The sequence below is a fragment of the Pseudophryne corroboree genome, chromosome 3, assembly GCF_028390025.1.
Source record: "Pseudophryne corroboree isolate aPseCor3 chromosome 3, aPseCor3.hap2, whole genome shotgun sequence".
NCBI classification, from domain to species: Eukaryota; Metazoa; Chordata; class Amphibia; order Anura; family Myobatrachidae; genus Pseudophryne; species Pseudophryne corroboree.
Genome location: NC_086446.1, coordinates 275,929,048 through 275,955,033, shown reverse-complemented (window position 1 = coordinate 275,955,033; position 25,986 = coordinate 275,929,048). Strand labels below are relative to the sequence as shown.

The 25,986-nt window shown below is 43.2% G+C and overlaps 1 protein-coding gene across 1 annotated transcript in view; it reads left to right on the top strand.

Annotated features, from left to right (window-relative positions):
• Window positions 1-9,436: 9,436 nt before the first annotated feature.
• PDYN (prodynorphin) overlaps window positions 9,437-25,986 on the top strand; it is a 60,601-nt gene continuing 44,051 nt past the window's right edge. The window contains exon 1 of the mRNA XM_063963489.1: window positions 9,437-9,642. The gene's annotated coding sequence lies outside the window, so the exon portion shown is untranslated. The remainder of the gene's footprint in view (window positions 9,643-25,986) is intronic.

Below are 25,986 nucleotides of genomic sequence, written 5' to 3'. Positions count from 1 at the left end.
GAGAATTCCAAAAAGCTGGCCCTAAGTAATAGCCAGCTAAAAGAAACAGTGAAGGAGATTCCTAAACTACGGAGTCAAATAAGAGACCTGGACAAGAGACTCAAAATGGGTTATGTGCCAGTCATAGTACAGCAGGAGACGGTGACTAAGGTCAAAGATGGGAGGACGGAGGACAAAGCAGTCACGTTAATGAAGAAAATGTTATCAAAGCTGGAAAGACTGAAGTAAGCACTAAAAGTTCAACAAATGAAAGGACTTTCTGAGACTCAGGACCAATGCCTCACTCTGAGGGAAAGGGTGGGGGCAAAGTTGGACCATGACCTCAGAACAATTAAAGTCAGGGCAGAGACTAGGTGTTTCCGGTACAAAGAGCTTGGCCATGAAAGGTGGAATTGTCCATATAGGCCAAGACCAGTGAGGGCCGGGGTGACTACTAGGCCCAGAGTGAACTTAAAAACCTTCCCCAGTCCAGATTTGGTTAATGTCAGGTGTCACAAACACCCAGAAAAGAATGAAGCAACTTCCTCAGTAGCCAGTAAATCCGAGCCCGATAAGGGAAACATCCCTAAAGGTGGAAAGGTGAAGAGAAGGGGAAGTTTAGTGGGCAACAGGAAGTTGTCCATTAAAATGACCACTTCGGCCACTATGCCAAAGTGGAGGGAAAGGGAAGGTGGCACAGTGGAGTCGGTGCCACCAACCTTTAATGGAAATAGATTCCAAGGCCAGTTAAAAGAGCCTCGGATGTGTCCTTGGGAGAGGAATTTGGGACCCAGGTGTATGGGCCCAAGTTATGTCCCAAGGATTTGTCAGACCAAAATAATTGGCGAAGGGGAAACTTTGCCAATGTCACATGCCGCTTTTCTGAGCAACGAAAAGCTGAGGGAAAGGGTATGTGGCAGGAAAGGTACTTTGCCACCTGTAAGCTACACACAGGGTCCTGGGGGTAGGTGGAAAGTGTGAATGGACCAGGTTCCCATCCATTTGGCCCAGACCAGGTCTTATAGGCTTCTTAGCCCAAGAAGCTGCTTCATCAGCCAGCACCTGGCTGCTGGGTAAAAAGCAGAGTCTCTCCCACTAGTCAGGGCTCCTGAAGGTAGTTAGTGTCCAGGTGATAGGCCTGCTAGGGACAGTGGGATCCGGAGGGCTGGGCACTAGTGTCAGGATGCCGGGACCTGGAGGGTTCCTTATTAAGTAAGAGGGAGTGAGGCAGGGCCTAACCTCCCTGGTAGTTTATACTAAAGACCGTGATCTTTGTTTTATGTATATCTTTGTTTTTGAGCTACCTGAATAAAAGGTATTTGTTGTTTTTGCACAAGCCTGGAGTTGGTCGTTGGTGGATTTTTGTAGCAGAGCACATTCTAGCGAGACTCCTGTTACTATATATATATATATAATTGCATTGGGGAGCACAAATTACATCAATACCGAGTAATGGAATACTATATAGAGAAGAGATGTATGGGGTGGCTATGAGGTTATGGATAAGTATCAGAGAGTAGGATATATTAAAAAGAGGTAATTAGGAAGAATTACAAAGCTTTGTGCTCAGAGAAAATGTCTGAATTAATAGAACATCTTTGTATTAACAGTGTAAAGGGGGGAGATGCTTATCCTAAAATTAGCTCAGTTCCCCACACACACAGCAGTATCTGTTACCAACCAGCCACCCACCATGATCCCCATGGGAGTATCTTGGTGTCCCACGGGTCTTTTATGGCATGTCATTTCCACATGACAGCAGAATTGTTTCAGTTATAAATTGTCCCATCACAGTCCCACACAGACAGCGTTGACACAAGCTCAGCTTTAACTCCAGACATGTACAAGGGGGAGCTGCAATCTCAGACTGTAATGTGTGTTAGAGAGCAAGGTGCTAATCACATGGGAATTGAATGACAGTTAACTTATCTCACCATTAAAACAACCTCCAGGCTGAGACCACTAGGCCACAGACCTTAGGAGTGGACAATACTTATTTTCTGCACATTGAGTTCTTTTGTGGCCAGGTTCTTCTTCCACAGATTATCACTAAAGTGCCCAGATTTTTGGACAAACAAGTCATTGTAGGTAGAGATGAGGAAAAGGGGTAGAGGAAGTATCATTTTTGGGATGTTTTGATGGGTGCATGGACATTTCCACTTCACAAGGCCCCTGTATTTTTTTACCAATGCTAGTGGTGACAGAAAAGTACCTCGGCGCCAATAGAGATAAGCTGCAGACAGACTGGTCAAAAGGTATCCCCAATACCAAGATATAAGCGTGAACAGATAAAATTAGACCAGATGCAGTGCGCTAATCAGATAACAATAGGTAAAAAATTGTACTTCCCTCACAATTCCTCTAATAAGAACTAATTCTGTGCTGATATCTTCAGGAGATATCACCTTTACTGGCGATGCAATGACAAGACACCAGCGCGGGATACTGGTGGACCATCTGGAGGACCAGGGTGAGGAATTGCAGATTACTGTGCAGAATTACACATCTCCAGCACAGTACAGAAATATTAGGAATGTAGTAAAATCGGAAAGAGAAGTTTTCACAGATACGGTCCTCTATAGGTTTCCTCACAATGATTACCCACAAGGGCCCTCCTGGCAGGTCTCCTGGGGGCCCCGAACCCACGTGACGCAGCCTCCCGGTATTTTTTACCAGCTTAGAGCTTTGGTCTTACAGTGCATCCACTATTTCCACATTTTGTTATGTTACAGCCTTATTCCAAAATGGAATAAATTATTTTTTTCCCCCTCAAAATTCTACATACAATACCCCATAATGACAACGTGAATTTTTTTTGTTGAGATTTTTGCAAATTTCTTAAAAATAAAAAACTAAGAAATCACACGTGCATAAGTATTCTCAGCTTTTGTCATTAAGCTCAAAATTGAGCTCAGGTGCATCCTGTTTCCACAGATCATCCTTGAGATGTTACTACAGCTAAATTGGAGACCACCTGTGGTAAATTCAGTTGATTGGAAATGATTTGGAAAGGCACACACCTGTCTATATAAGGTCCCACACTTGACAGTGCATGTCTTAGCATAAACCAAGCATGAAGTCAAAGGAATTGTCTGTAGACCTCCGAGGCAGGATTGTTTTGAGGCACAAATTTGGGGAAGGGTATAGAAAAACTATCTGCTGCTTTGAAGGTCCCAGTGAGCACAGTGGCCTCCATCATCCGTAAATGGAAGAAGTTCGGAACCACCAGGACTCTTCCTAGAGCTGACCGGCTGTCTAAACTAAGCAATCTGGGGAGAAGGGACCTAGTCAGGGAGGTGACCAAGAACCCGATGGTCACTTTGTCAAAGCGACAGCATACCTCTGTGGAGAGAGGAGACCCTTCCAGAAGGACAACCATATCTGCAGCAATCCACCAATCAGGCCTATATGGTAGAGTGGCCAGACGGAAGCCAGTTCTTAGTAAAAAAGCATATGGCAGCCCACCTGGAGTTTGACAAAATGCACCTGAAGGACTCTCAGACCATGAGAAACAAAATTTTCTGGTCTGATGAGACAAGGATTGAACTCTTTGGCGTGAATGCCAAGCGTCATGTTTGGAGGAAACCAGGTACTGCTCATCACCAGGCCAATACCATCCCTACAGTGAAGTATGGTGGTGGCAGCATCATGCTGTGGGGATGTTTTTCAGCGGCAGGAACTGGGAGACTAGTCAGGATAGAGGGAAAGATGAATGCAGCAATGTACAGAGACATCCTGGATGAAAACCTGCTCCAGAGCGCTCTTGACCTCAGACTGTGGCGACGTTTCATCTTTCAGCAGGACAACCCTCAGCACACAGCCAAGATATCAAAGGAGTGACTACAGGACAACTCTGTGAATGTCTGTGAGTGGCCCAGCCAGAGCCCAGACTTGAATCCGACTGAGCATCTCTGGAGAGATCTGAAAATGGCTGTGCATCAACGCTTCCCATCCAACCTGATGGAGCTTGAGAGGTGCTGCAAAGAGGAATGGGCGAAAATGCCCAAAGATAGGTGTGCCAAGCTTGTGGCATCATATTCAAAAAGACTTGAGGCTGTAATTGCTGCCAAGGGTGCATCAACAAAGTATTGAGCAAAGGCTCTGAATACTTATGGACATGCACATTTTTATTTTTAATGAATTTGTAAAAATCTCAAAAAAACTTTTTTCACGTTGTCATTATGGGGTATTGTGTGTAGAATTTTGAGGGATAAAAAATATTTATTCCAGTTTGGAATAAGACATAACAACATGTGGAAAAAGTGAAGCGCTGTGAATACTTTCCGGATGCACTGTATACTTATAATGGGACTTCCACTTTGACTTTAGCTGAGAAGCGCATTTCTAGGTGCCCTTGCCCTTTCTAAAAAGAAAATTGAAATAGACATTCCTTGGGGGGAATTCAAATGTTTGAAAAGTCGGTTGGGTGTCTGTTTTTTCCTGTCTATTAAATAGGAGACACCCAACTGACTTTTCAAACAATTGAATATCTCCCCTTATGTCCTTTCTCTAATTATTAATTTAAGCCTTGAATTAGCATAAAAGTAAAACTTTATTCAGTAGAATGGGTGGTACTAAAGTGATAGTACGTGGATGCAGTGAGGTGAGGCAGAGCCTTTCCTGTCATACTAATGTATACGCCAGAGTTTTCACTATCTAAAGTATATGAAACATTACAAAGAATATATTATAAATATCTTCTTTGTATTATTCTAATCATTTTTATAGTCAAAATTCTATGACAGGTGAGGCAGTACCTATGTTTTCCACACATCTCTGATCAAAACTCAACAAATTTCCTGCAGTATATCCTGCTGCACCTGTGCATAATGCCCACATGCCCCCTTAGGCTCATATATTGTGTGTAAATCTGGCTCTGGTACTAGCCAGCGCCTCCCCAGCCATTTCCCTCATCGCACGTCCCTGCGGTGGATGTCAATGTGATGTCAGGTGTAGCTAGGGGGAGAGCTTGTGTCCTGGATGACAATGGAGGATCGGTGGAAGTGCCATGATTTGATCGGTCAGTTAAGCATAGAATATAATGAGGGCTTATGATCAATCATCACCATTCAGATCAGCGGTGTTGTGGCTATCTCTAGGCTCAGTCTGACACTGAACGCACATACAGCACAGGTAGGAAGGCGGCATGGCCGAGCACATTGACTTAGAAGTCTATTTACTAAGCTTTGGATGGAGATAAAGGGCATGGAGATAAAGTACCAACCAATGAGCTCCTAACTATCATTTTTCAAACCCAGCCTGTGACATGTCAGTTACCATCCAAGGCTTAGTAAATAGAACCCTAAGTCATCTGAGGAACCTGTCTGACCAGAGCATCACCAGAGACACCCTCAGCTTGCAGTCTTGCTCCAATGGTAATTGCCATTTTTTGGGGCGATATGTACACACTGGGGCATGTGGATGAGTCAAATGCACAGAAGGGGCATGTGTAGGAGTTTGATGTCATATAATGGGCATGTGTAGGAGTATAATTTCATATAGTGGGCATGTGTTAGTGGTCGTGTTGGCATATAAGGGGCACCTGGAGAGTCTGATGCCAAATAAGGAACATGTGGAGAAGTCTGATGGCATATAATAAGCATTAGATGGTTATAGATTTTTCTTAAGGTATGGTGATCATTTTTTTTTAAATAATATTATAAATATTATTATTTGAAATATTATAAAGTAATTGTTTTTTTTACAATAATGGCCCAGATTTATCAAGGCTTGGAGAGTGATAAATTGCACGTTGATAAAGTACCAACCAATGAGCTCCTAGCTGTCATTTTTTAAACGCAGTCTGTAACATGGAAGTTAGGAGTTGATTGGCTGGTAATTTGTCACTGTGATATTTATCACTCTCCATGGCTTGATAAATGGGGGCGAATATATGTTAAAATAAAATATATCCTACTGATTATCCTACTGATTCACCTAATCTATCCACCATCATTATTTATTCAATTCACCGCACAGCAGCCACAACGAGCCTCCACCGTGGTCCTCCTACCTCCCAGCTCAGGCTGACCCAAGAATGTCCCTGTTTGTCTCTGATTCAGCTTCCAGTAACAGTCTGAGCACAGCAGAGAGAGGGGCGCATAGGAGGTGCTAGGGACTACATTAGAGTGCTTTATATGTGAGGTGCCCCTTTTCCACTGTAGCACGGGTCGCAGCCGTGTCGCCTGACGGGTAAATGCGCGCCCCCACACATTTACATGTGTTTTAAGGAGCAAGATTGGAAAAGCGGTATTAGTAGTTTCCTCTACAGTGCGCCTGCTGTATCTTTGCCTTTGCATTTGGAACAATGGCCCTCATTCCGAGTTGATCGCTCGCAAGGCGATTTTAGCAGAGTTGCTCACGCTAAGCCGCCGCCTACTGGGAGTGAATCTTAGCATCTTAAAATTGCGAACGAAGTAATCGCAATATTGCGATTACACACCTCGTAGCAGTTTCTGAGTAGCTTCAGACTTACTCGGCATCTGCGATCAGTTCAGTGCTTGTCGTTCCTGGTTTGACGTCACAAACACTCCCAGCGTTCGCCCAGACACTCCCCCGTTTCTCCGGCCACTCCTGCGTTTTTTCCGGAAACTGTAGCGTTTTTTCCCACACGCCCATAAAACGGCCTGTTTCCGCCCAGTAACACCCATTTCCTGTCAATCACATTACGATCGCCAGACCGATGAAAAAGCCGTGAGTAAAATTCCAAAGTGCATAGCAAATTTACTTGGCGCAGTCGCAGTGCGAACATTGCGCATGCGCACTAAGCGGAAAATCGCTGCGATGCGATGAAATTTACCGAGCGAATAACTCGGAATGAGGGCCAATGTTGGGGGAATTGGGTGTGTGAGGATAGGAGTGATAATACACAGACATGATAAGATTTAAGCAGCATTGCTGCAGCCTGCAGGTCATATAAGTGATGGGGTCAGAGTGGGTGTATAGATTAATGTGGCACATACATTACAATTGCTGTGGGAGGGGGGTGTAGTATTAGCCTACTGTAGACCCATATGCATACTATAAGGTGTCTCCAAAGACCAGAAAGCAGGTTTGCATGTTGAAATGTGCTGATAAATGATATCATGCATTAGCATCACATGTAATTGTTTGAATGATTATTAATAACGTCTCTGGAAAAAAAAGATAACTTTTAGGCTTCCATATGCATGTCAGATTATTATTAAAGTCACTGACTTTACTGTAAGGCAGAGGTTCTCAAAAGCAGTCCTCAAGGCACCCCAACGGTCCAGGTTTTACGTATATCCATGCTTGGTCACTCACACTTAGCACTTCAGTCAGTTTGATTTAACCAGCTGTGCTGAGCCATGGATATACCTAAATCCTGGACCATTGGGGTGCCTTGAGAACCTCTGCTATAAGGAAGAGCATACATTTGAACATATTTTAGTTTGTTTTCAAAGGAGATGTTATTTTTTCGTAGATTAGGACAAGACGCAAGTATCGTCACAATTCTGACGAGCCTGACGATTTTTTTAGTGTGGCAATAATTTAAAAGGCATTCTCCCACCCCGTACCCATAGAGCCTGATTTAAGTTGAACTTAAATTCATCTGTGATGGCAAAAATGCACAGAGTGATAAAGTAGGGAGAGATAAAGTACCAACAGAATCTGCTCCTAATTTTCAATTTCAAACACACCCTGTAGCATGGTAGTTAGGAGCTGATTGGCTGGTACTTTATCTCTCTCTCCACTTTATCACTCTTCATGGCTTAGTACATCCTCCCTCTTTATTTATTCTCCAGAAAAAGAACAAAAAACTTAAAGTGTGGCATATCCAGATAATAACTAAAACACTCATTGTATTGTTTCCTACAGTATGGGGATGCAACAATGTCTACTCATATCTACTGTTTCTCTCTCTCCTTACAATTATAACATTCTTGTGCTTTGTGTGTTTTAGTATGTTCAGTCTATCTGCATATATGCAGATGTAATACTGTATAAATAATAAGCAGTAAAAAATTGGTTTTATTGAAAGATGTAAAGTAAATCATATTAAAGCCTAATACGTTTGGATTGTTAATGTTAAAAAGCATTAAAACATGGTTGATCAAGGTTTCTAATACATAGCAGTGTTTCACAGTATTAATATAATCAGCTGCAATATTTTTTTCCCATTAAAACATTAATGAAAACAAAAACTATTTTCGACCCAATTTTTTTTTTACTTTTTATTAATAACTTTTTTTCCCCCAACCCTGATTGTTTTGTTGTTGTTCCTTTTTAGTTTGTCCCTTTCCTTCACTTTCTCTTCCTGTTCAGATCCTGTTCCTTTATCACCTCCGCTCATCCCCAGTGATCCCTCTTTTTCCCTCTCATCTCACATTGTAAATCCGGAATCTTTACAATTACATCCTATCATTTCCAAGGTATTTCCTCAATAGCTCTCACTAAAGAGGTAAAATGTATGCAAGAAGCAGGTTTAAACAAACACAGAGAAAAGATTGTTCCGGGGACCCAAGAATGGGGTTCTGAAATTGCATTATAAAGGTCAATAAACCATGTAGTGACAGCGACTGAGGGAAGTCAGAGGTAAAAGTCTTTACGTGGCTGAGAAAATGTAACACAAAATGTTAGAAACAGATGACATGAGATGCCCCAGATGTTGTGGAACTACAAGTCCCAGGATCAACTGCAGAGATAGGAATGTTATGCTGGGACTTTTAGTTCTACAACAGCTTGAGAGTCAGGCTGCCTACCTCTGTTTTGTAACCAACCCATTTCCCCCGTTCATTATCAGCATTAGTTGTCACCGCTATTGCTGGCAAGCTAGTCTACATAGCACACTTTTAGCAAAGCCTTTCCGTCTTGTGTTATTTGTCAATCAGCTAGGAATGATACTTGATTTCCCAAGACCAGAGGTGGGTGGCTGAGGGTCCACAGGAGGCCACACACTGCAGCTGCAGTTATCATTGTAGTATTACAATGAGAGGGAGGAGGAAAGTGAGTTATGCACTGGACTCTATAGATAAATGTAATGTAATAATGTTGTGCTGTGTTCCTGCATGTATGTTGTATCACTGTGGCAACACAAATGTTAAACTATTGCTGGAGAGGATCATTCTGTTGAGTGACAACTGAGTGTAGAGAAAGAATGAGATATATATGGATAATACAGAAAAAGCGAGTACAAATAAATACAGAGTAGAAATTATACAGCATGAAATGAAAATAAGAATAGCCTTGCACCTGCTTCTAGTAAGTCATTTCCATGCACACATAGGGTCATAGATTAACTGTGAACATTTAAGTCCTTAAACCTGATTCTATTGTGGATTATAATAACATCTTTAATTGAAGGCAAGTGTTTCCTCTCTCTCTCTCTCTCTCTCTCTCTCTGCCACTATTTAGAGTGTCAGCTCTTTTGCCAGTGACTATGTAGTGCTATGTTGCTTAAACATTCAAATCTTTTTCTTTTCCCCATCAAAGGTGAGATTGGCAGATGAATTTGAAGATTACCACCAGTAGAGCCCCTCCCTGTGCACCTCCCCTCACATAAGTAGTTCTGAAGAGTCTCATCGCTCAGGCAGGAAAAGCTGGACGTGACTGTGTGGAGTTAACATCACTGTGTCCTGCCTGAACCCACAAAAGGACAGAGGAGCCCCCAACTACCGATAGACTGCTTCATCCTAAAAAGAGGTAACCAAAATAATAATGCACCACCAAATCCTTACCAAAGAGAACAGTGATACCTTATATCACACATAATGTACAGCATGCACACTGCACTTTTACACAGTTATCCTGTATTTACATCAGATAGAATCATGCTCCAAAATTACAAGTTATCAACAATATAGTACACAGCACCACAAGACATGACAAAATCTGTAACCACACAGTACCTTAAAGTTGTATCAGACAATCTGCAATCATACAGTGTGTGGCAATCCAGCGTCCTATAATTTCTAGCCACACTGTACCTCAATATACAAGTCCACCATGCCATCTGCACACCAATAGCATACTGAACCATCTAACTACAGCACATACATGCAATACTCCCAAACCATTAACACTATCACTACATTCAAAGCATGATATAAAAAAATCTTGAATGAAAAGGAGAATCTTCCATATACACAGAGACCAAAGCACACATAAATAAATAAAAAGTAGTATGTTTCCCAAAATCTACAACAGGAAACCCCAAAAAATAGTACACAACACAACTGTCTATAGCTGGCATATACTACTGTTTAGTTCATGTACACACATCACATTTTATATAGCACAGTGCAGAGGGTAACTGGCACAAAGTAATGTAATGCGATTATGTTTTCAGCAACTTGTCTCTCTGAAATGTTGGTGACAGATACTAAGTGGGGATTGTAGTCATTTAAATGATTTGGTTATAGTACAGCTATGCATGATAGGGTACACTGTTACTGTAGCAACTATATGTATCAACAAACAATCATTTTTTACATTTTAGAATCTATTTGCTGTAATTATTAGAAGTGCCTCTTTTAGTTTGTATACTAACAAAGTATAGACTTTTGCTTTAACAACCTTTGTAGATATCTGCAATGTTCTCATCCACGAGGTTACACTAATAGAGTCTGCAAAACAACAAACCAGGGATAGTCCCAGAATTGCCTTTACTCTACACCGTAAGCTAAAGACATATTTAGGAAACACAGGGGCAGATGTATAAACCTGGAGAAGGGATAAATAAGTGATAAACCAGTGATAAGTGCAAGGTGATAACACACCAGCCAACCATTACGGATTTGAAAACTGACAGGAGCTGACTGGCTGGTGCGTTATCATCTTGCACTTATCACTGGTTTATCACTGTTTAATCCCTTCTCCAGGTTTAATACATCTGCCCCATTGTTCCAGCAGACTTTTTATTTATACATAACTATTCCCACTCATTCTCCCTTACTGGCTCCACTTGCTGTGTATTAAAGAACTGCAATCTCTTTTGTACAGTGCTGGCAGAGCAGTTTAATATGGGCTGTAAAACAGCTCCGATATTTTAGATATCTCATGTCATTGTCACTAGCGCTATCAGTTCTCATCCACATTAGCTGCGATAAAAACACATTCTCAGCATTTTCATCAACATCACGTCTGCAAAAACAGGAAAAAAACCTGAATCCATCAGCGAGTGTGAGATATACAGACTGTCAATCTTGTGCTGTTGTTTAGTCCAACTGAAAAACTAGGATCCCTCTAATGTACTCCTCACCCCACCCCTGGGTTAGCTGTAATGACGTGAGTGACACTGTGTCTGAGAGGACAGGGAGATGTGAGTTATTAACTTCATTTAAAGCAATTTTTCACCCCATTACAATTCCCAGGAGGGAAATATTTAATGACCTGAATCTTCATTCAGTCACATAATAGATGAATAATGAGTTATGAGGAAAAAAGGACAGAAATATGAAATTGCGTTAATGTCAGACAAAGGGGGGTGCTGTACACAGATGTGCAATATTGATATACCCCAACTGGACTGCAGCTGCTGTAACAGTCCTGTCATAGTAGTGCACCACTGTATCATATTGAAATATTCAGGTAAAACCACCTTGTAAAAAGATTAGCTCCACTTTCTGATTATTAGATTTTAAGGACTGTGTGTTGGGAAATGCAGTACAGGTAATACGTAAAAATCTGAGCACTGTTAATAATATAATAAATGTTACACTGGGAACTACAACTACTGCCATCCCATTTGCAACCATATTGGGAGCTGTAATCAGCTACAGTATACCTACCTGTACTTCTACTATAATATCACAGCACTGTAATCGGCTACAGTGTACCTACCTGTACTTCTACTATAATATCACAGCACTGTAATCGTATACAGTGTACCTACCTGTACTTCTACTATAATATCACAGCACTGTAATCGGCTACAGTGTACCTACCTGTACTTCTACTATAATATCACAGCACTGTAATCGACTACAGTGTACCTACCTGTGTACTTCTACTATAATATCACAGCACTGTAATCGGCTACAGTGTACCTACCTGTACTTCTACTATAATATCGCAGCACTGTAATCGTATACAGTATACCTACCTGTGTACTTCTACTATAATATCACAGCACTGTAATCGTATACAGTATACCTACCTGTACTTCTACTATAATATCACAGCACCGTACTCGGCTACAGTGTACCTACCTGTACTTCTACTATAATATCACAGCACTGTAATTGATACCCAATTTGAATAGTTTTTATGGAAGAATAAAGTCTGGCAGCCAGAGGATGGTGTCCAGGGTCACATCACTGTAATAAATCTGTTCTGGTTTCCCAATTCACCGATTAGCATAAAAAGGCAATAAAGACAAATAGAATACATCAGCGTATAATCACAGGAGGTATAAGACATGTACAATCTACTTACCAGGGAGAAGAATAACAAACATATAACGTATAGCAGTACATACATAACGTTTACACAGAATAATGTAACATGCATCAGAAATTAAAAGGGTTCATTGTTACAGAATAGTAGATATTCAGGTTCTTTAAAAACAATTGCCTGTTATATTATTAGGTCAGATGTACTATATATGGATTACAGGATAATGGATCCTATATTACAGACAGAACAAATGTTCTACATCTAGAGCGCAGAAGGATGGGTTCATTGTTACGGATAGATCAGATGATCTAGATAAGAATTACAGACAGAGCATAGATGCACTGTTACTGATAAGGACAGACAATTGTTATAGGCAGGTCAGATGTTCTATATGTAGAGTAAATAAAGAATTATATATTGTTATAAGTCTGTCAGTTGTTCCAATATATATTAAAGGAAGAGGACTACAGATGAGGGGGCTGATTCAGAGATGCATGATGTGGCCATATTGCATGCTCGGAAATAACTGCAGATCTCTGCCTACATTCAGAGCTGTATGCAGTGGTGCAAGTAGAAAAAATGTCTCAGTGGTACGCGTGCGTGCCAATAATGGGAGTGGACACATGGGGCGTGGCCAATGAAAATGGAGGCATGATACACATATGTTGGAGCATGATACACATATGGTGGGGCATGATACACATATGCCCCCAATAGTGCAGTGCCAGATACACATATGCTCCCACAGTGCCAGATACACATATGCCCCCAACAGTGCAGTGCCAGATACACACATGTCCCCATGGTGCCAAATACACATATGCCCCCATGGTGCCAGATACACATATGCCCCCATGGTGCCAGATACACATATGCCCCCACGGTGCCAGATACACATATGCCCCCACGGTGCCAGATACACATATGCCCCCACGGTGCCAGATATGCCCCCACAGTGCCAGATACACATATGCCCTCAGTAGTGTAGTTCCAGATACATATACGCCCTCCAATAGTGCCAGTTACACATATGCCCCCAGTAGTGTAGTGCCAGATACACATATGCCCGAAGCAGTGCAACTCAACGTTGCTGCTGCCTGGGGCCGGCTCTGCATGTGGCTCTCCTCTCCTGCCCCGCAGTCAGTCCAGTCTCTCTTCTCTTCCTTCGGCGTCAGCAGCGGCGGTGTGTATCACAATCAAATGCCAGTTCATGAGCCAATCAGAGCTCGCGGTCCAGCAGCGGTGACTCCTGATTGGCTGCCGGTCCATGAGCTCTGCCGCCAAAGGAAGAGAGACCGGGCTGACTGCTGGGCAGGAGAGGAGAGCCGCATGCTGTGGTCTCCTCCCCCGGACACAGTGGCTGCAAGGTGGCGGCCTGGCGGTACTGCATACCGGCTGCCAATTTCCTACCGGTACACAGTACCACCCCGTACCGCCATACTTGCAGCACTGGCCGTATGTATCTATGCGCTCACTCCACCCCTATTCATCTGCTTGGGAAAGTAGCCATCATCACTGTCAGTGCCCATTTGCACCAGTCCTTTCAGTGGTGGCTCCAGATGTGGGAGCCACACCAACTGGCAGTGAGTTCCGACGATGTTTGGCAGCATTTGGGGGGCAGATGGAGTGGCTCCCCTCCATTTGCTCCTATCTTTAATTGCAAGAGATCTGTCTGACATTAGGGAGTACTCTGCGTACGCTCCCCGCTAAACAGCTCACAATTCCACTTATACACTCATGACATGCCCATGCACTCATGAACTCTTAGACTATGGCCCTCATTCCGAGTTGTTCGCTCGCTAGCTGCTTTTAGCAGCATTGCACACGCTAAGCCGCCGCCCTCTGGGAGTGTATCTTAGCTTAGCAGAATAGCGAACGAAAGATTAGCAGAATTGCTACTAAATAATTCTTTGCAGTTTCTGAGTAGCTCCAGACCTACTCACAGATTGCGATCAGCTCAGTCCGTTTAGTTCCTGGTTTGACGTCACAAACACGCCCTGCGTTCGGCCAGCCACTCCCCCGTTTCTCCAGACACTCCTGCATTTTTGGCTGACACGCCTGCGTTTTTTTAGCACACTCCCGGAAAACGCTCAGTTACCACCCAGAAACACCCCTTTCCTGTCAATCATTTACCGATCAGCAGTGCGACTGAAAAGCGTTGTACGAACACCAGCAAAACTGCTAAGTTTTTAGTTAAATAACTTAGCGCATGCGCGCTGCGTACCATGCGCATTTAGCAGCAAATCGCAGCATAGCGAAAATCGGCAACAAGCGAACAACTCGGAATGACCGCCTATGTGCAAACAGCCAGGTGCAGCCTGCAGCCACTCAGCCACAAGTGGAGATGCGACTGAGATGCGTACAAGTTGAGTATCCCATATCCAAATATTCCGAAATACTGAATATTCTGCAATACGGAATTTTTTGAGTGAGAGTGAGATAGTGAAACCTTTGTTTTCTGATGGCTCAATGTACACAAACTTTGTTTAATACACAGTTATTAAAAATATTGTATTAAATGACCTTCAGGCTGTGTGTATAAGGTGTATATGAAACATAAATGAATTGTGTGAATGTGCACACACTTTGTTTAATGCACAAAGTTATAAAAAATATTGGCTAAAATTACCTTCAGGCTGTGTGTATAAGGTGTATATGTAACATAAATGCATTCTGTGCTTAGATTTAGGTCCCATCACCATGATATCTCATTATAGTATGCAATTATTCCAAAATACGGAATAATCCCATATCCAAAATACTTCTGGTCCCAAGCATTTTGGATAAGGGAGACTCAACCTGTATAACTAAATCGCTGGTAGATGCTTAAAGATCCATTTGCACAGACTTGCATGCATCACTGAATCAGCCCCTATATGTTCTAGACAAGGGTTAAAGATAAAGGTATCCTTTGTTACAGACAAGTCAGTCATACAAGATATTTGCTAGTGGAGAGCTGCAAATTAAAAGGAGTTATTACAGCATAGTTGCCTACCCTCGCTCATTCTGCAGGAGACTCCCTGAAATAGCAGCAATCTCCCTGTCTCCCTGAATAGTCCAGCAGGGCCGTTTCTAGCTAATTTGGCTCCCAGTGCGAGATTTCAAAATGCCCCCCCCCCCCCCCCCCATTCACAGAAAAAAAAATGCACCCCCCTCCATAGATATAAAAAGGAAAAGTATGCGCACGCGCTCCCGACAAGGGGGCGTGGCCTCGTTAAAATGGGCGTAGCTTTGTTAAAATGGGCGTGGCCTCATCTGATCTCATCATCACGGCCACCACAGGATAAAAAATAAAAAGTCCCCATTTTACACAGTACGGCAGGCACGTGTCCCCATTTTACACATTGCGGCAGGCACGTCCCCATTTTACACATTACGGCAGGCAAGAGTCCCCATTTTACACAGTACGGCAGGCACGTGTCCCCATTTTACACATGTCCCCATTTTACACATTACGGCAGGGACACGTCCCCATTTTACACATTGCGGCAGGCACGTGTCCCCATTTTACACATTGCGGCAGGCATGTGTCCCCATTTTACACATTACGGTAGGCAAGAGTCCTCATTTTACACATTGCGGCAGGCACGTGTCCCCATTTTACACATTGCGGCAGGCACGTGTCCCCATTTTACACATTGCGGCAGGCACGTGTCCCCATTTTACACATTGCGGCAGGCACGTGTCCCCATTTTACACATTGCGGCAGGCACGTGTCCCCATTTTACACATTGCGGCAGGCAGGTGTCCCCATTTTACACATTACGGCAGGCACATGTCCCCATTTTACACACTGTGGCAGGCACGTGTCCCCATTTTACACATTACGGCAGGCACATGTCCCCATTTTACACACTGTGGCAGGCACATGTCCCCATTTTACACAGCACGGCAGGCACATGTCCCCATTTTACACATTGCGGCAGGCACATGTCCCCATTTTACACACTGTGGCAGGCACATGTCCCCATTTTACACAGCACGGCAGGCACATGTCCCCATTTTACACATTGCGGCAGGCACATGTCCCCATTTTACACAGCACAGCAGGCAATTGTCCCCATTTTACATAGCACAGCAGGCACATGTCCCCATTTTACACAGCACGGCAGGAAAGTGTCCCCATTCTTTACAGTACGGCAGGCAAGTGTCAAGTGGGGGGGGGAAGGAAGGCAGAGGGAGGGGGGGAGAGATATACAACTTACATATCAAGACGATCTTCCCGCTCCTCGGGGCGGGCCGCCTCTCCTTTCTCGCGACGGCCGCCGGCGCCTCCTCTTTCCAGCTTGGCTCACCCTCCTCTTCCCGGGTACTCCTGCTCGGGGGGCGGAGTTTCGCGGATTGACGCGGTTGCGTCGTGACGTCACAACGCAACCACGTCATTCCACGAAACTCCGCCCCCCGAGCAGGAGTACTCGGGAAGAGGGAGGAGGAGGGAATCAGGCACCCGTAAAGTGCCGCGGCGGGCGCCCCGTGCAGTTGCACGGCTCGCCCGCCTCAAGAAACGGCACTGTAGTCCAGCAATCTCCCTCATTGTACCTTACCCCCATTATGTAGCTGTTACATTCTTGGGGGGAACAATAAATCAGAGATATATCCATTCAAATGGGATCATCAGCGCCATTTCCCTGTATTGGTTATAAGGCACAATGATCCCTATGGCTACATGCATTTTAAATAAGGTTTTTCATGGCCACTTGCAGTATATGTGTATACAGTATACTAACTTTGGGGCTCATTTACATTTGGATGTAAGCAATTTTCATGACACGCCTCTCAGATGTAGCAGTAGATGTCCACGCTGATAGGTGTTACTTTCACAATCTCCCTGAATTTTTTTTTCAAAAGTAGGCAATTATGTATTACAGATGTGTTAATGTAACTAACATGTTCCCTATATGTCTGTAATAGACAGGGAAGGTGTTGTACTGTAGGTATGTATTAAAGGAGGATAGGCACTTTGCTACAGACAGGTCAGGGGATCTACAGTAGGTCAGTCTTTCCCAACCTCAGTCCTCAAGGCACACTAACAGTCCAGGTTTTCAGGATAGCCATGCTTGAGTACAGATTATTTAATTTGTTTATTGTGATTTAACCATCTATGCTCAAGCATGGATATCTTTAAAACATGGACTGTTCGTGTGCTTTGGGAACCACCTATCTAGGTAGTTGATAAAGACATTTATTTTCAGTCACCATTTTAAATATGATATTTTGCTCCTGGAGAGTTTTATACTGCTCCTAAAATGGATCTTTACACAATTACATATTTTGAATAGACTCTTCCCACTCCTAACAGCTCTATAGTGACCACCATAGATACAGCACACTCTGATGCACTCCGTCTTCCCTCTTTTATCTGTTGTTGTGTCTCTCAAGGACACATACTGTATGAGCAGATATCTGTGTGCTTACTTCATATACAAGCAGAGGCTTCTGGGGGAATGGGAAATATGCTCATTCTTACAACAAATATACGGCATGTGTTACTGTATCTGTAAGGAACGCACTTGGCGGTGCTACGGTGGGTGACAGCAGTACAGTTCACCTCTCAGTCAGCCTAGTTTACAAAATACTTATAGTATAGATGCTGGGTTGCCTAAAATGTATCTGCTTGTGACCAGCAGAGACATTGGGGGAAATGTAATAGGGTGTAAGAATTAGAAAGTGAGAGATTTTGGGATATTTATACTGTTTTTTTTTTTTTTAGATGGCAATCATTTACATGGCAAAATTAACCTGGTTTTGCCATGTAAATGAATGTCACTTTAGAAAAACAAGTGGTTGCTGTGGGTTACTGCCCTGTGTGATGCTACAGCTGTGTTACGAAATAACTCATGTTTCAAATTGTCTATGTATGACAATAAACCTTTGAAGTGAAAATAAATCAGAGAGAGGTGCTGCAGCAGCTGGGACAGAGAGAGGTGCTGCAGCAGCCGGGGCAGAAAGAGGTGCAGGGGCAGGGAGTGGTGTAGCAGGACAGAAGTATCCCAGCTGCACAGCTACAAGCAGACAGTAGGAAATATAAAGAGGGCGGCAGAGCTCCGGAATGTGCCGGCTGTTAGTGTCTCCTGCTGTCGCCTGGCCTGCCCTGTTCCCTTCCTAGTCTCCAAGTCCAAGTCAGTGTGCATCCCTCTGCTTCTCCTCCTGCTCTGCGACTGCCTGTACAGCAGTCTGTGGTATAGTGGGCGGAGGAAGGGAGGGGAAGGCTGTGCGCCCTCTAAGTTTTCCAGCGCCAGGAGCTCGTGCTCCACTGGAGCCACTCTCGCTACACCCCTGGGTACATGTATGTGTAGGAGCATCCAGGCAAATGGAAATCCCCCTGCATTTACTTATGCTATTTCCAGGCAACTGAAAATCCCCCTGCATTTACTTATGCTATTTGTAAATCACAGTGAGAATATATACAGTATTAATACTTAAATATAGAAATTCTTACATTTTATTTTTGCTTTCAGTCAAGAAACTTCAACTCATGTGCTGCTAATTCACAGTAAGAAACTTCATTACTGAGACAAGTGCTTGTACTATGGTTCCATGGGCAACTGAGTGGTCTCTGTCTTATTTCTAATGATATAATGGCTCCACTACTTTGGTGGTAGAAAAGAATGTGATAAAACATCCAGGCCTACAATAGTAACACAGATTTCTGCTTTGTATGATCCCCAATGACACTGTCAACAATGATTCACTCTTCAACATTGAGTGTATCCATGGAGATTTATTATAATACATATTTCTAGTACAAATCACACGGAGGTTCCACTAGTTATTGGCATGACAACCTGACCTCCTTCTCCAAAACTGTTTTTCCCTACAAATCACGTCAACATCAAGAAGTTCTGTGTATCCACTGTGAAATGGTGTACAATAAAAGCAGTACCTGAAGGATGATAGTAAAAGTTTCCTTACTGTTCCTCTCACGCAGTAGAAGTAGTAATGTGAGTAGCCTGGGTCACACAGGAAGCGCAGCAGAGGAACAGAGCCCCCTCTGGGAACTGGCCAGGGAGGAATCAAGTGGCCACTGTAGAAGACAGCGCCAGCTGTGGAGTCACTCATGTGACACAATCTACTGCCAGGACCCCATGGTCACCTTGCTTACATTGATAACAGCCATAGACCTATCTATCTAATAGACAGGAAAAAACAGACACCCAACTGACTTATCAAACAATTGAATATCCCCCATAGACTGAGGAGTGTGTCTGTTACACTGGAAATAGTGGTCTTAGATTGTGAGAAACTTGAGCACATTGTAGCAAGTTAGTTTCCTATGTCCGTTAATGTAATGGCCGCACTCTATGGTAGTCTGTAGAGTACCACAAAATCCCTGTAACAAGACGTGCAATGTACAGACCCCTGTCATGCAGTGTGTGTTGGCACTATATAGTGGCTGTAAAATGTCCTTGCCCTGGGGTCATATGTATCTTATTGAACACGTATAATGGGTGCTGGTCCAGGAGGTGGCCTGGAATGAGCTGCTCCTGGCTGTGTGGATGTGAAGGGAGAGTTGTATCTGAACACACCAGGAAGTTACAACTTGCCAGTAAAGCCTCCTGTAAGTGGAGAGAGCTAAGAAATAATAAAGCTTTCAAACTGGGTACATTTTGGAGAAAAAATATATACGCACTCATCTAGGGACTTGTATGACATATTTTTAGCTAGGCAACAAAAATGTCTGTCCTCAATGTAGATGACATTCCTGGTTTTTTTTTTTTTTTTTCAAAACAATTTTTATTGAGACATCATGGATTGTACATATAAAAATAAGGTTGGTATTTTAACATTTGTAATGAAAAACTTTACAATTGAGTGTTGTACCATTAATTCACACAGTGTCACAATAAGGCAATAAAGGATGATACACAGTATACAATCATTCAAAGAGTCACTTGTGTTATTATGAATAATACAGATAGCCTTAAGGGGAGCCGTCATCAATCCTTAGTCCTCAAACCAAGGATATAGGTTGGTCTTGTGCTGCTAATCTAGTCTGATACCACGTGGTGTTCTTTAAACTATTATAAATTTGTAACCGTGTGGTGAGGGGTAGACTGGAAATATAGGATTCCCATAGAGTGAAAAAACGACCCACTCGTTTACCCTTATCTACAATAGCTTCCACCCACTCCATCCGGAATAGGTGGTGCAGTTTAGTTAGAAATAAAGGTATCTGTGGAGGCATGCTGTCTATCCAACCTTGAAGTATCGTCTTTTTCCCTGCTGCACTGAGGGCTATTAGTAGATTTTTACATTCTGATGGCATTCGGAGAGTAGGATCGATGATACCCAAAATCGCCCATTCAGGGGTAAATGGCACAAAAGTTATTAGTTTAGCTTCTGCGTATCTTCTAATGAGATGCCAGAAGTATTGAACAATGGGACATGCCCATAAACAATTATAGGTATCTGCCTCCCTCTGGTGGCATTTTGGGCACGAGTGTGTCTCCAACGTTCCCATATGGAAATGTCGTAATGGGGATAAATAAGTGTTATGATATACATTTAGAAATAATTAGGTGTACATACTCGCAGACAGGACCTTCCGGGAGTATAATAGGGCTTTTTCCATCACGGGTATAGTCAGACCAGGAAAGTGAGTCAACCATTTGGACATGCCGCCTGTTATAGTAGCATGATCCAATATTGTTCTTAAAAATGTGTAATGTATAGATATGGCTTTATGACTAGGTAAGGGGTGTAATAAAAGGATGTCTAGGGAGTTTGTTCCTTTCGCAAAATGTGTAAGAACAGGTCTGAAAATTGTGTTTGCAAAAATGGCAGGGGAAACGGTTTAACCATGGCGTGTTTTGTAGATACCTCGGAAAAAGTTAACAGGCGGTGGTCCTCCGCAGATACCAATGATCGAAGTGATGTTATACCAGCCTCCCTCCACACAGTAAAGGGGTGAGCAGCCATGCTGTCCTAGAACTCAGGGTTTTTGGTTAAAGGTAGATGTAAGGAGTGATATTGGTTCAATTTTGCGTTGTGGCGCAAGATGTGCCATATTCTCCTGGTGGGCCACAAAAGCAGGTTCAATTTAATATGGTCTGGAATTTCCTGACCATGTTGGTGGAGGAAACACGTTAAGTCTATGTTTGTTAAAAAGTTCTGTTCCAAGGATGCATTTGTGTAAACAGAACTGTTTTGTAGCCAGTCCCTCAAATGTCTCAAAAGCGCAGCCTGATTATAAACTACCACATCGGGAAAATTGATCCCTCCATTGAATTTGGGTTGGACAAGCTTACGCAAAGCTATACGTGTACGGCCCCCCTTTAAGTTCTGATAAGTTTATTGATCAATTGCGTATCCGCTTTCATCAACAATACAGGGAGCGTTTATAGTGGGTATAATAGGCGCAGGATAGCCACCATTTTAAGTAGATCGGCCCTGCCCAAGAATGACAGCGACAAGCGTTCCCATCCCTTAATATCATCAGTTAGAGTACGTATAGCTTTGCTCACATTAAGCTTGTACAAATCTGATATATATCAAGGCACCATGATTCCTAAGTACGAGATGTATGTTGATACCCAGTGCAGTGGGAAATGTGATGTCCAATGCGGACATGTAGTATTGCCATATAACAGTAGCGCTTTAGATTTGTCCATGTTGATGCTAAACCCCGAAATGTGGCCAAACAATTGGATTTTTTGTAAAATAAAATGAAGGGAGTGCTCAGGGTCAGAAATATAAAGAAGGATATCGCCCTTCATTCCGAGTTGTTCGCTCGCTAGCTGCTTTCAGCAGCATTGCACACGCTAAGCCGCCGCCTATCGGGAGTGAATCTTAGCTTTGCAGAATTGCGAACGAAAGATTCGCATAATTGCGAATAGAAATTTCTTTGCAGTTTCTGAGTAGCTCGGGACTTACTCTGCCACTGCGATCAGTTCAGTCAGTTTCGTTCCTGGTTTGACGTCACAAACACACCCAGCGTTCGCCCAGACACTCCCCCATTTCTCCAGCCACTCCTGCGTTTTTCCCAGAAACAGCAGCGTTTTTCCGCACACACCCATAAAACGGCCAGTTTCCGCCCAGAAACACCCACTTCCTGTCAATCACACTCCGATCACCAGAACGATGAAAAATCCTTGTTATGTCGTGAGTAAAATACCTAACTTTTGTGTAAAATAACTAAGCGCATGCGCTCTGCGAACCTTGCGCATGCGCAGTAAGCGACTAATCGTAATATAGCGAAACTCGGCAACGAGCGAACAACTCAGAATGAGGGCCATCGTCGGCAAATGCTGATAACTTAATTTCCTGTCCGCCCACTCTTATTCCCCGAAAGGCCGACCAATCCTGCAATGTTCGAAGCAGTGGATCAAGAGCTAAATTATATAATAGTGGTGATAGAGGGCATCCTTGACGGGTGCCCCTCTCCAAAAAGAACCGTTGACCCCTGATCCCGTTTATCAAAAGAGAGGCAGATGGTTTGTTGTAGATATAATGAATGTAGTTAATAAAGTCAGGGTCAAAACCCCTCGTTTCCAACTCAGTAAACAAATGGGGCCATAGGACCATGTCAAAAGCCTTATTGGCGTTGAGGCTAAGGAGCATGTTTGAATCTGTACATGGAGATTGAAATGCTGCCACTGCCGCTAGTGCCGTGCGGATTGCTTTGACCGCATGTCTGCCGGTCACGAATCCCATTTGCGTCGTGGTGAAGATATCTGGGAGAATAGATTGAAGCCTTAACGCCATTATTTTAGCCAATAATTTATAGTCAACATTTAGTAGACTGATTGGTCTATAAGAAGAAAGAAGATTCGTGTCCCTACCGGGTTTAGGGATAAGGATAATGAATGCTTCAATAAATAAGGGGGAAGGAGAACTTCTTTCATGTATGGCCCGAAACAAACTCTAATAAAGCAGGAACAATATGGGTTTGTAATATGCGATGTCTCCCAAAAGGCCATCAGGACCAGGAGATTTACCATGAGGCAAGTTGGAAATGGCGGAGTTGATTTCCTCCGCCATTATATTACCCACAAGGGCCTCCCTCTGATCCAGAGTCAAAGGGGGTAGCACACTGTGCGTAAGCAATTGTGCTTGTATATTGGCATCCACCTGTGTAGAACGAAACAAGGACTGAAAATAATTTTGAAATTGTGCTACTATTTCTTGAGATTTGGTAAGAATATGACCTGACACGGGATGATTTAGGGCAGTTATAGTACAGTATGTCTCTTTTTGGGAGGTCGGGAAATAACCGCTAGTAACCTACCTGCCTTATTACCTCATCTATAGAATTTATTTTTGGTATAATCTAATGAGTCTTTCACCTGAGTCACTAAGTAAGTTTCAAGCAAGCATCTCGCTTGTTTGTATTCAGTGAGGGTGGCATCTGTAGGGGCGGTAGTATAGGTTCGGAAAGCCATGGACATTGCTGCCTTTAGTGCAGTATATTCCATTATAGATTCTCTTTTATTCAGGGTAACATAGCTAATGATATGACCCCTCATTACTGCCTTAGAGGCATTCCAAAAGATGTCAGGTCGATCCCAGTAATCTATATTTTCATCAACATAGTTAGTCCAGTGGTAAGTAAGATATAACTTAAAGTCCTCTGAGTCGGCCAGGTATTGCGGAAAGCGCCAAATGTGATCCGTCGAGTGCATATGAGGGTGGGTGAGAGCCAACGTAACAGGGGCATGGTCAGAAATTAATATATCAAGTATATCCACCCCAGTGACAGTAGAAATCAATTCATCAGCAATTAGAAACTTGTCGATACAAGACAGTGTGCCGTGGGCCAGTGATAAATGGGTATGTGTTCTGTTGCTAGGGTGCAACAGTCTCCGTGGATCAGAAAGGTCTAAAGAGTCTCGAAATGCCAGTAAGTGTTTACTATGGGGGTCAGTGGTCCTTGGTACGATTGGTGATCTATCAACTGTGGGATCAGCTACCATGTTATAATCCCCTCCCACTATTAAGGGAAAATTTATTCTACTTTGGAGAATGTGACTGAGGTCCTGAATAAACATGTGTGTATTAATGTTCGGGGCATACAAGTTGACGAGGGTAAATTTATTATGGAAGAGCTCTATATCCAATATTATGTATCTGCCTTCGGGATCAATAACTTCTGCCAAAACAGTTACAGGAAGATTTTTCCGGAAAAGTATGGCTACCCCTCTCGCTTTCGTACGAAAAGGAGCAGATATACAGGAGCCAAGCCAAGGCGCCTTCAATACATTTTCTTCACCCGTCATCCAGTGAGTTTCCTGTAAGAAAATCACATCAAGATGAGAACGTTTGAGGTGTGTGGCCACACGACGTTGTTTGACTGGGGAGTTTAGACCACCAACATTCCAGGAGATAAATTGTATGGGTTTCGGGGGTAGTACCTCAGATGAGGAAGAATCTGCGGACGGCATGGCTACCCAACCCCAACGGGGCAGTGAAGTGTCTGACAAATAACCAATAAATTCAGGTATACGATGACGGCTCCCCCCCTAACCCAAGGCCTCCACTTCAGTAGGGATTTTAAAAGCATGAACAACACTGTGATATAAAATACACTGCACAACTGTACTGTGTGAAATATTAACAAAAATCCATAATGACTCCAAAATTTATTAAGAAGGGATGCTACATAGAAAGAGAAGGATAAAGAAAAAAAGAAACAAAAAGGAAATCAACACATATCCGCCCGAGGCGAGAATACATAAGCTACCTGAGCCATGGTGGTCCTGTGACCGATATCCTAGTTATTAGGTGATCTTGGTGGTGACCTGTGTATCAAAAAGTGTGACCTCGCCACCTCTGGATCTGTAAAAAAGACTTGGTTTCCATTTTCTAAGACTCGCAATTTAGCCGGGTATAGTAAGGCAAATCGAATGTTTTTATTATGTAAGTAGGAGCAAACCTCAGAGAACTCCTTTCTCTTCTGAGCCACAGCAACCGAGAAATCTTGAAATATTAAGATTTTGCGACCCTTGACAAGCAATTCCCTGGTTTTACGGTATGCAGCCAGAATTTGTTCCTTAGCCCTATAGTCTAAATATCGGGCGATAACCGGACGAGAACGTTTCTGTGCCCCTTCTCGCAGTGCTCCTAGCCTATGAGCTCTTTCAAGATATGAGACCTCAATTTCATCTAAGATCTCCAGCGATGTGGGGAGGTCCGTGCTGAGATAGGAGGTAAGGGCCGGGCCCGCCAAGGACTCTGGTATACCTATAAATCTAAGGTTATTTTTACGGAATCTATTTTCCAGGTCTTCTAATTTTTCCTGTAATTGTTGTAAGAATTTACCCTGGGTAGACACCTCCTCTTGACAAGATTGGGCAAGGTCCTCAGTATCACTCATTCTTGTTTCTAGTGTGGAGCTATGTGTCGCATGTGAGTCTATGCGAGCCAGCCCCGCATCTAAGCGGGCTTGGAGATCATCAAATCGTTTGTCTAGTAGAGGCATAAGGAAATCAGAAATTTCTTTAGCTGTCAGGGGGGGAGTTTTATCACTAGATAAACTAGATGTTTCCACCTCGGGACCAGCAGGAGAAGACGGACCCGACTTAGGGGGCGCTTCTTTCCCTCTCCCAGCTCTATAAGAGGTGTTCGGTTGCATTGGGGGCATGTTTTTGTCAAGGTATTTGTCCATACCCCAAGGGATATGGCATAGAGTAATCGGCTTCTCCCAAAGCCACC